The following is a 12,206-nucleotide window of genomic DNA, read 5'->3' on the forward strand; positions in this document are numbered from 1 at the left end:
GCTCACAGGCTTTTAAGACCCCAGACACTACTCACCAAGGCAGAATGTACAACATTGTCTTTATAAGCTGTGTCATGCCAATTGAGCTAGATGTTCACCAAGACCATGGTCCCCACAGCCCTCCACCCAGCAATCCAGTCCCTCAGGGAGTTTGGATGTGCCTATGGGGCTTCCATGACATTTCCAAGGAGTGCTCTTGCTGTACTTCTTCCAAGACAGATGTGTTTGTTCTCCTGGCAGTTCATGGTAGATTCAATATTCTTTGCCAACACCGTATTTCAAAGGCATCAATTCTTCTTCAGTCTTCCTTATTCATTGTCCAGCTCTCACATGCATATGAGGCTATTGAAAATACCATGGCTTGGGTCAGGTACACCTTAGTCCTCAAAGTGACTTCCTTGCTTTTTAACACTTTAAAGAGGTCTTTTGCAGCAGATCTACCCAATGCAATACATCCTTTTCTTTCTTTCTGTCTTTTCTTCCTTCCTTCTTTCTTTTTTTATTGTGCATTATGTGACAGTTTACAGAGTAAATTAGTTTCTCACTGAACAGTTAATACACAAATTGTTTTGTGACATTGGCTGCCAAAGCCTCAATTGTCAACACTCTCCCCTTCTCCACCCCAGGTACCTTGTTTCCATTCGTCCAGTTTTCCTGTCCCTTCCTGCCTTCTAGTCTTTCCTTTTGGGATCGTGTGGCCCTTAGTCTCGTATACATGATTGAACTGCCCATTAGTCTCGTATACGTGATTAAACTACGAAGCACGTTCCTCATGTGTGTTATTTTTGGCCCTATATTGTTGTTGTTAGGTGCCGTCGAGTTCGTTCTGACTCATAGTGACCCTATGTACAACAGAGCAAAACACAGCCCGGTCCTGCACCATCCTCACAACCATTGTTATGCTTGAGACATTCCTGCAGCCAGTGTGTCAATCCATCTCATTGAGGGTCTTCCTCTTTTTCGCTGACCCTCTACTTTACCAAGCATGATGTCCTTCTCCAGGTACTGATTCCTCCTGATAACTCATCCAAAGTACCTGAGACATAGTCTCGCCATCCTTGCTTCTAAGGAGCATTCTGGTTGTACTTCTTCCAAGACAGATTTGTTCATTCTTTTGGCAGTCCACGGTGTATTCTATATTCTTCACCAACACCACAATTCAAAGGCATCAATTCTTCTTCGGTCTTCCTTATTCATTGTCCAGCTTTGGTATGCATATGAGGTGATTGAAAACACCATGGATTGAGTCAGGCGCACCTTATCTTCAAGGTGACATCTTTGCTTTCCAACACTTCAAAGAGATCTTTTGCAGCAGATTTGCCCAATGCAATGCGTCTTTTGATTTCCTGACTGCTGCTTCCATGGGTGTTGACTGTGGATCCAAGTAAAATGAAATCCTTGACAACTTCAATCTTTTCTCCGTTTATCATGATGTTGCTTATTGGTTCAGTTGTCAGGATTTTTGTTTTCTTTATGTTGAGGTGTAATCTATACTGAAGGCTGTGGTCTTTGATCTTCACCAGTAAGAGCTTCAAGTTCTCTTCACTTTCAGCAAGCAAGGTTGTGTCATCTGCATATCACAGATGGTTAATGACTCTTCTTCCAATCCTGATGCCCCTTTCTTCTTCATATAGTCTGGCTTCTCGGATTATTTGCTCAGTGTACAGATTGAATAGGTACGGTGAAAGGATACAACCCTAATGCGCACCTTTCCTGATTTTAAACCATGCAGTATTCCTTTGTTCTGTTCGAATGACTGCTTCTTGGTCCATGTACAGGTTCTGCACAAGCACAATCAAGTGTTCTGGAATCTCCATTCTTTGCAATGTTGTCCATAATTTGTTATGATCCACACAGTCGAATGTCTTTGCATAGTCAATAAGACACAAGTAAACATCTTTCTGGTATAGTCTGCTTTCAGCCAAGATCTATCTGACATCAGCAGTGATGTCTCTTGTACCAAGTCCTCTTCTGAATCCGTCTTGAATTTCTGGCAGTTCCCTGTCGAGGTACTGCTGCAACTGCTTTTAAATTATCTTCAGCAAAATTTTACTTGCGTGTGATATTACTGATACTGTCCGATCATTTCTGATTTCTGTTGTATCATCTTTCTTTGGAATGGACACAAATAAGGGATCTCTTCCAGTTGGTTGGCCAGGTAGCTATCTTCTAAATTTTTTGGCATAGAAGAGTGAGCATCTCAGCGCTGCATTGTTAAAACATTTCAGTTGGTATTTCATCAATTCCTAGAGCCTTGTTTTTTGCCAATGCCTTCAGTGCAGATTGGACTTATTCATCTTTGGTATTAGTAGTTGGTACATAAATTTGAATAATAGTCATATTAACTGGTCTTCCTTGTAGGTGTATGAATATTGTTCTATCACTAACAGTGTTGTACTTCAGGATAGATCTTGAAATGTTCTTTTTGAGAATGAATGGGATGCCATTCCTCTTCAATTTGTCATTCCCGACATAGTAGACTGTATGATTGTCTGATTCAAAATGGCTAATACCAGTCCATTTCAGCTCACTAATGCCTAGGATATCCATCTTTATGTGTTCCATTTCACTTGTGATGATTTCCAATTTTCCTAGATTCATACTTCGAACATTCCACGTTCCTATTATTAATGGATGTTTGCAGCTGTTTCTTCTTATTTTCAATTGTGCCACGTCAGCAAATGTAGGCCCAGAAAGCTTGACTCCATCTATGTCATTAAGGTCAACTCTACTTCGATGAGGCAGCTCTTCCCCAGTCATATTTCGAGGGCCTTCCAACCTGAGGGGCTCATCTGCCGGCACTATATCAGACAATGTTCTGCTGCTATTCAGAAGGTTTTCACTGGCCAATTTTTTGCAGAAGTAGACCACCAGGTCCTTCTTCCTAGTTTATCTCAGGCCGGAAGCTCCCCTGAAACCTGTCCACCATGGTGACCCTTTAAAATAAAGGTGGCGTAGCTTCTTGGCATTATAGCAACACAGCACAACAAACTGACATACACGTGGTGGTGTTTTAAACTACATCCTTAAATTGTGAACAATATCAAATAACTCTCTTCTATGGATAGAGTGTTATTCTCATATCATTTCCTTCTCCTTACCTACAGATTTGGATTAAGACTCAATTATTTTTATTTCTTCAAACAATTCCACAATTATTTATCCTTAGTTCCACATATAAATGCATTTGGTGCTGTAGCAAACAATGTCAAACATCTGTTCCCACCTCCTCCCTCCTTCCCCAAAGAAGCCTGCTTCTTCCAGCTTCCACACTTTTATGACCATGTGCTTCAGGACAGTCTGGTGCCGCGGGATGAGTCCTGATTAATCCAAGCTAACCATGGTGGTCCCATTCGCTTTGCCAATGATTAGTTAGTGGTGTAGGTTCAATTCTGCACAATGATACATGAAGGTAGCTTTGCTTGAGGACTTCTAGTGTAAGTTTCCTGACTTTTTAAAGCAGTCTCTTCTGCTGAACATTGTTGCATCTTGTTGTGACACCTTAGTCAGATTGTTGCAGCCACTTTGAAACCTGAGTACAAATCTGATATGCTGGAGATGGCAGAACAGAGAGACTCAAAAGTGTGTCCATGATGTCCTCTTTGAACCCCTGAGTTAGACAGTATGGAACTATGCTGCTTCCAGAACCTCTTGTTATGTGATGTAATAAATATTGTTTAAGTCAATTTGAAATGGGCTTTTATTTCTGGAATCCAAAGTTATTCTTGACGTTATCCTAACAAATATAAGTATTAAGCACTGATACTTTTTATTACATCATATCCTGATTTAGTATATATATTTGCTCTAATCCTGGGCTAACTTCAAAGCAAGTTTTATTATCTAGTGGGAAAGTTTTATTAATGGCTGCTATAACTAACTCACATGTTTATTCACTCATGAACCCATTTATTCATAAATTCATGTATGTGTGTGTTTACATTTTTGTAGGCACTGTTCTATATGCTATGATATAACTACGAATTAAACAGATAAAAATTTCTCTGCCCCTGTGAATTTATAATCTAGGCTATAGGAGAAGAGAGACAATAAAAATAAATAAAGAGGTATACTATCAAAGAAAGACAAAGGCAAGGATAAATGAAAAAGCATGTCAAGTCAGTACCTTGAAGGAGAAGGCAGAGGGATGCCACCATTTAGTCACTATTTCTCTCTATGTTGGAAGACAATCCCAATGGAAGGAAAACATAAGGGAGCAAGCAATCAGCTATGCAGTTAAGCTGAGATAATGGAGGAGAGGACATCACACACTGAGATTTCCCCTAGTAAGAACAATGTATCTTTCCCCTTCTTCCACGGGATTTATAACACTGTATGCATGCTATGTCCAAGTCCCTAGACATTTCTCGAATTTCGGTAAGGATACTTGTCACCTGTTAAGCACCCAGGAAAAAACTGTTAAATGCTAATTTGTAGCTATTTGTTAAAGCTCAGAAATAGAGAAAGAATCACAGGAAACAAATTAAATTGACATTCTCAGGTACCCAAAGTGTGAGGGCAAGAGTCAAAAGAGGAAAGTTAATAACCAAACATTTGATCTTCAGAACACTGAAAAACCTATCTAAATAATTTATTGGATTTTAGATTTCATCTGAATCTAATCCTCCTGTGACAGTTTTAAATTATGGCCATAGAGTCTTTGATCCTCTTCTCATCATGAGGTGGAGATCTATGCCCCCCCCCCCCCGAATATGCTAGGCTTATGGCTTCTTTGAAAATAGAGCATGTAGGAAGCAGCACAATGTGACTTTTAAAGATAAATCATAAAAGGCCATACTACTTCTGCCTGGTTGTCTGGAAACAATACTCTGGAGATTTAACCTGTCAGGTAAGAATTCCAACTACCCTGAGTCTACCATGTTGCAAGGAAGCTCAAACCACATAGAGAAGCTACATGTAGGGGCTCAGGTCAACAGACCTAGCTGAGCCCAGCCTTTGAGCCAAGCCGGCCTAAGCACCACATATGTGGTTCCAGCCCCAGCCAGCTGAGTCCTCCCAACTGAGGCTCCAGAGCCCTGGTGGCATAGTGATTAAGAGCTCAGCTGCTAACCAAAAGATCGGCAGTTCGAATCCACCAGCCGCTCCTTGGAAGCGCTATGGAGTAATTCTACTCTGTCCTATAGGGTTGCTATGAGTCAGAATTGACTCGATGCCAAAGGGTTTGGGTTTTTTTTAACTGAGGCTCCAAACATCAGACAGAAAAGACAAGCCATCCCTCCTGTGCCCTGTTTGAATTCTTGACCCGGAGAAAGTGTGATTGTTGTTTTATGCAACTAAGTTTTAGGGGTGATTTACTATGCAGCAATAGATAACTGCAATAATTCCCAATATTCTTGGGTAGCAAAACTGTAGTTATTTATTTTCCTGGCCCCACCCTACATCCAAGCTGCACACACACTCAGACATGCATACATTCATCACCTGCTTCTTTCCTTCTAAAGAGAAGAGAAAGTCAACTACTGTTTCCACTGAGTTTTTCACTTTTGTTGTTGTTGTTATGAGAAACTACTCAGAGTTGTAAGAACAATAATTTCTTAGGAAGCTATATAAGTTCTTCTTAAGAAATAAGTCTTATTCAAACATAACATGTTTTGGTCTTTCTATGGCACCCAAAAGATTAAATTAAAAGATTATACCATACAAACCACTAAAAGATGGAAGACAAGCGCCCAAACACTCTTACTTCCATTTATCTGCCTTTGCCCTACTCTGCTCTGCCTCTCAGTTCTGCAAGAGGCATGATGCTTCCAGGTCAGATGCTTGAATTTGGAGCTGCAGATCCTTCTTACCAAGAACCACACAAATAGTGTACACTAATTAAAAAAAAGCAATGAAATAAATGGATTTTATGTAGAAGTCTATTTTTAAATCATCCTATATATCACCTTCTTACAAATACTCTCAACAATACTTTCGTAGGTGAATGTTTAAGAGAAAGCTGAAAGTATATTTTCTTTTTTAATCTAAGCCCAAGGTAGGAGATTTAAGACCCAGATGATTGTATAACTTACCCTCCCCATTCTATATTTCTTGAAGAAATATAAAGAAATAAAATGAAGATATTTTGGCAATTAAAAATTGATACGAGAGCAAATTTTCCTAAATTTACTCAGAACTACCAGATGTTGAAATATTTGTATTCTAAGAGTTGTCAATTGCTTTCCTTCTTGACTATTAGGCATACTATTGAAGAAAGTTATATTTTAAAAAATCCTTGTTTCTTAAAGGAGTTTATCAATATCTCTGCACCATACAAAAAAAAATTAAATCCAGACTCCAACACTCATAAATAAGAAAAGAAATGCAACTATTTTACTAACTTTATACCTACCAGCAAAAAAGATATTGTTAATGGGTTTTAAATAACAACTCAACTAAATTTCTTAATTTGTTAACAAAGGAATAGTTTTGACAATCCACTTGACCATGCTCAACTCTATGTTATGCATTCAAGACAGAGCATGTGGTTTTGGCTTTGTAGGTTAGGAATGGTGTCTAAGACCTCTAGTGCTGCTAAAACAGAACATCCACAGGGGGATGGCTTTAACAAAGAGAAATTTATTCTCTCACAGTCTAGTAGGCTAGAAGTCCAAATTCAGGTCAGCTTCAAGGGAAGATCTTCTTTCTCTGTGGGCTCTGGAGGAAGGTCCTTGTCATCAATCTTCCCCTGGACTAGGAGTTTCTCCATGCAGGGACCCAGAGTCCAAAGGACACATTCTTCTCCTGGCACTACTTTCTTGGTGGTATGAGGTCTCCATGACTCTCTGTTAGCTTCTCTCTTTTATATCTCAAAAGAGATTGGCTCAAGACACAATCCAATCTTGTAGATTGAGTCCCACCTCATTAACATAATTACCTCTAATCCCATCTCATTAACATCATAGAGACAGGATTTACAACACATAGGAAAATCACATCAGATGACAAAATGGTGGACAATCACACCATACTGAATCATGACCCAGTCAAGCTGACAGATATCTTTGGGGGACACAATTCAATCCATGGCAGATGGGTACCTCAGAAGCACAGGTAAAGAGACAGGGATGGGCAGAACCTCCACAGCCCATGCCATGGTTCACTGGACAAAGAAGAAAGCAGTAAGTTCCTGTGGATATATTGGGATGCATGTGCAAACATCTCTTCCTGAACCATCAGAGAAAGTGAGGTTCTCTCGACTTTCAAAGTTCTCCATTCACACCAGCAGGCTAAGGCCTGAAACAAACAACCCCTAAATCACAGCCATCTTAGCTTCCTAGGGCTGCTGTGAGAACATACCATAAAATAGGTGGCTTTAAAGAACAGAAATTTATTGTCTCACAGTTCTGGAGGTTAGAAGTTCAAATCAGGGTATTGGCCGTGTTGATTCTTTCTGTGGGTTCTGAGAGAAAAACTGTTCCATGTCTCTCTCCTAGCTTTTAGTGGCTGATGGCAGTCCTTGGTGTTCCTCTGGTGCTTGTAGGTGCATCTTCACATGGTGCCTTCCCCCTGTGTGTGACTCTGTCTCCATGCCTGTCCTCATCTTTTATAAGACACCAGACCTACAGGATTAGGACTCAACCTACTCTGGTATGACCCTGTTTAGTAAACTGATAACATCTTCAAAAAAAAGACCCTAATTCCCCAAACAAGGTCACAGGCACAAGGGTTAGGACTTCAACACGTATTTGTGGGGGAAACAATTTAGTCCATAACAGCAGCAGCCTGACACAATCAAGTGTATTTCTTACACAAGTAACAGTGCACTTAGGGTGGGCAGTGACTCCACTCTGTGCATTGATTCAGGGACCACTGAGCCTTCTCCCTAGTGACTCCACCTTAGAGTCTTTTGTTAGATCATCTGCATCTGGCCAGCTGACAAGGGATAAGAGAAAGAGAGAGACACCTGGTCTTACCATTTCTGCCTGGAGGTGACACTCATCTCTTCTCCTCAAGCCCACTGGAAGGTTTAGTCTTATGGCTCAACCTAGATGCGAGGTGGGGTGGGAATAAGAATTGTAGTATAGCCTTAACCAGGAAGAAGAGAACGGGGATACGAAACATTGCAGGCTCTGCCACACACATTTAAAAAAAAGAAAGAAAAGTTTTTAATTTCCCCCAACCCTGTAATCTTTTTAAATTTATTTTTCACTTCCTGAATGATTATTTCCCTAATCCTGGCTAGAAAAATTATTAACTAAAAATATGACATTTTCCTTTAAGATGTTAGCCTGATTGGTGGAAATATCCTAACATTTGATGTAGATAGCATTGACATCTCAATAACTTATTTCTCATTATCTGTGAGAAAATGCAAAAATTTGGTTGAACAGTTATAATGTTGCACTTTAATCCTTCTCATCTACTAATCTCCAGTCTTAGAAACCATATTTAAAGTAAAACTTTCAAAACATTATGCTATTCTTAGCTCAGACAGAAAACGATGCTGGTTATAGCATCGCAACTATTGTGTTACCATGGTTATCTACCTAATAATGACTAAACTTGCTTCCTTGATCTCATTAGAGTGTGCATTTTGAAAAAAGAAAACAAGTTTCAGTTTATTATCAGACTGAAAGGTTCAGAGTCCTCAAACCACAGAGGATATTAGAAACCAGGTGAGGCTCTGATGTCCAGCAGTCTTCTCTTGCATCCATGATACAAACTTTTCTCATCAGCTATAGCAATCAGTCTTCAAAGGGATACACATTTTATGCATCATAGACTCGTTAGAACTTCCTGGGAGCTGTTAATTCATTTCAGTTATTTATCAGATCCATCCTCTTGAGCCTACACACAAAACTGTCACCATAAATTACCAAGGCAATCAAAGTTTCAGAATCTTAGGACTACGATTAATAACTAATAGTTTTCCACAGAAATGACTTCAAGACTCATAATGCAAGATACTTTCATTTATTGTATTTTTAAAAGCCCTGAAATGCTTATTTCCAGCTTCCAGCACAGCAGATAATTTATCTCCTCAAATTTCCTCACTACAGGTTTTTAGAAAAAAAAGCTAAAACTTGGAAACTCTGTACAAGATATCTGTCTTCAGATCATTCTGTTTTTCATGAGAGGAAAAAAAGGAATTATGTAGTAAAGTTTATCTCTCTGTGCTTCTCTATTTGGTTTATTCAGCAGGCATTCCTTGAGTGCTTAATATGTGCTAAGTCCTGCCTTAATGCTAGGGATACAGAAATATACAAAACAGACACAGTTTCTCCTTTTATACAGCTTTTAATAGCACAAGTAAGAAATGATGAAGGCTTAGACTAAGGCTTGTGAATGAATCACTGCATTTTCACAACAATATGAACCCTTAGCCTGGCCTTCTGATTCTTTAAAACCTTGATTTTAAATCTTCCTTGGAACCTATCATGTCCGCCTCCCAACTGCTTATCTGATTACATCATTAAGAACCAAATTCCTATCACCAAAATCCCGTTTTCTATATAAAAGAGCAAATTATATCCAGATTTCAAGTCCTAACTCAAATCCCACTTTCTCCATAAAGTCTTCCCTGCCTAGGTATTCTCTTTCAGTCCTCTGAACTCCCGCAGACTTTTTTTTTCCAAGTATCAATTACCATGTAGGAGATTTTATTGAGTTCCCATTATGAACCAGGCACTTAACAATTTATAATTTCACAATCTATATTTTATTTGCATATTGAGTCAATCTTAAAATAAAAATTTCTCCATTTTAAAGATAGAAGACTTGAATTTCAGTGGAGTTAAGAAAATTGCCCCAGGTTATACACCTCAAGGGAGCCCTGGTGGTGCAGTGGTTAAGAGCTCAGCTGCTAACCAAACGGTCAGCAGTTTGATTCCACCAGCCGCTCCCTGGAAACCCTGTTGGGGAAGTTCTACTGTCGCAGCAGTGACGGTTGTCAGGGCAGCGGAGACAATAACCAGTGCCACAACTCTTACAGAGAAGTGGGGCCAGGAGGGTCACTCTGAGGAGTCGAACCCAGCTTCAGTCCCAGGAGTTTATTTTATAGTCAATACAGCAAACAGTGAAGCAAATAACAGAACAATGGGCTTTGGGTGAATAACAATAAGTTTCAGGCAAGGGAGGAGGAATTCAGGTAAACAAGCCAATCAGTAACGGGCTTGGAAAAACAAGTCATGACAAGTCTCAACATGTTGGGGACAAGTCTCAACATGTTGTGCAGCATAGAGGCCTTTATACACCCATATTTTAATGGCACATATCCCCACATTTCCCCCCTTTTGTTTAGTTAATGGAATAAGAATCAAGAGGTTTTTCACTGGTCCAACAAATGCCCGTTAGGATAAAGTAAAATTTTCTCTACGAGATACGTCTCCACACCTCAGGGCCTGGCGTCTTAGTGAGTCCTTGTGAGCCCAGCTTCAGCTGGGGCACACTCCATATGTTTAAGGAGGAGAAGTAGCATAGCGATGAGTAACACCTGGACTCAGTCGCTCCTTGATAGCGGCCATTGCAGGCTCTTTAAACTCATGGTGCTGGTTTTCCACCGGATACCATCTGGTTCTTCATCAGGTTACTAAGCAAGAGCATTGCTCTTATCAGAATCAAAGGTGGAGCGGGGGACTCAATGTGCCTTTCAGGTGTGTAAGACAATAGAGGATGATCTTATGAGGATAATATAATCCTCTGCACTAGTAATATCCTGATTGTTGGACCCATGGGTTTCCTCTGACTCTCATTTTGTCAGGTAAACACTAACTTTTAACATCCATTGAAATTATTATTCTTAAAGGCTTAAAGATTTATAAAGGCTCAAAGATTCATTAACAATCAAACAAGCAATGATTTACACAGCTTCACTATTACTTGGAAGGGAATCACTAGGAAGGGCAATTTATACATCATAACAGATTTAACAATCAAACAAACACTGATTTACACAAATTTACTATCAATTGAAAAGGAATCATCTAACTTAGAAATATATCTATACAGAAGCATGTAACTAGGAGAAGCAGAAAATATAGAGGAATTTACACATAACAAATTTTCATTGGGACTTACTGATTAACAAAATACAGGTAGTTACTGATTATCAAAATAATAGCATAGGAAGGGCCTTCTTAAGAGGAGGTCTTTATTTTTCCCGTCTCCTGTTTAGGTAACTGGTAGCGAATGGCCCAGGTGTAGAAGGCTGACTTCTGTTGGTGATGGGAGATCTTCAGGGAGTAGAGCCATCGGATGACTATAAGGAGGCACAAGACTATTAAACATCCTATAGCAAAAAGGATCCAGACACGGAGATTGAGTCCAGAGAACCAATGTGGGATTAAGCCAGTAGGCAAAATCATTAAGTGTATTAAGTGTAGCCTTATTAGACTCTGATTGTAATCTCAAGAGCTGTTCTTGTAATTGAAATTGTGATTTTTGAATATCACTTTTCAATGGAGAAGCGAAGCTAGTTAAAAGATTACTTTTAACATCCTTCCAGGATTCATTATATGAAAGGGCTGTAACACAGAAGTGAGTGTTTTCAGCATCACAGGTTAGTTGGGAATGTTCCCATAGGGCTTTCTGTCGCTCTCCAAGCCAAAGGACTGAGGCTTCTAAGACACCCAGATGCTTGAGGATCCCTTGATCAATATGTGCCATAGTTTGCATTTCAGAAGTAACATTTTGCATATAAGTGTTAAACTGCTGGGTGATCTGAATAGATTGGGAGAGAGCTACGGCAGCAGCAGCTGCCTTAGCGGCAATAGCAGTGGCTGTGATAATAGAGGCTATGAGAATTCCAAGAAACCTTTTAGTTCATATTTTCTGTAATGCATTAACAACCTGAGCGAGGGGGTAACTATCTTGCCAAGGGCGTGTAAGGTTAACAGGCAGCCAAAGGTGGCCTTTTTGTCGAAGAACAAATACAGAATTGATGTTAAGAGTGGAGACATTTTGTCTGGACAGACATGGAGTAATCCAAGTAGAGCCATTGGATAAAGTTAACTGAAAAGAGGCATTTACTTTAATAATATCTGGAGGACTAGAAGCTATAGCAAAAATGTATGGTCGAGACGTGCATATAAGCACAGAATTGTTATGGTCATGGAAAGCCCATTTTAATTTGGGGAGTGGGTTCTTGGCTTCCTCTGTCCCCTTCAGGAAGGCTCCTGAATGAAGAGTTCTTTCATAAAAAGGGAGACCTAATCGCCAAGAAAGGATTTTTAATGGGGAGAAATGAGTAGTTGAATAACGTAAGC

This window comes from Trichechus manatus, unplaced genomic scaffold (genome assembly GCF_000243295.1).
Source record: "Trichechus manatus latirostris isolate Lorelei unplaced genomic scaffold, TriManLat1.0 scaffold00017, whole genome shotgun sequence".
Classification (NCBI taxonomy): Eukaryota; Metazoa; Chordata; class Mammalia; order Sirenia; family Trichechidae; genus Trichechus; species Trichechus manatus.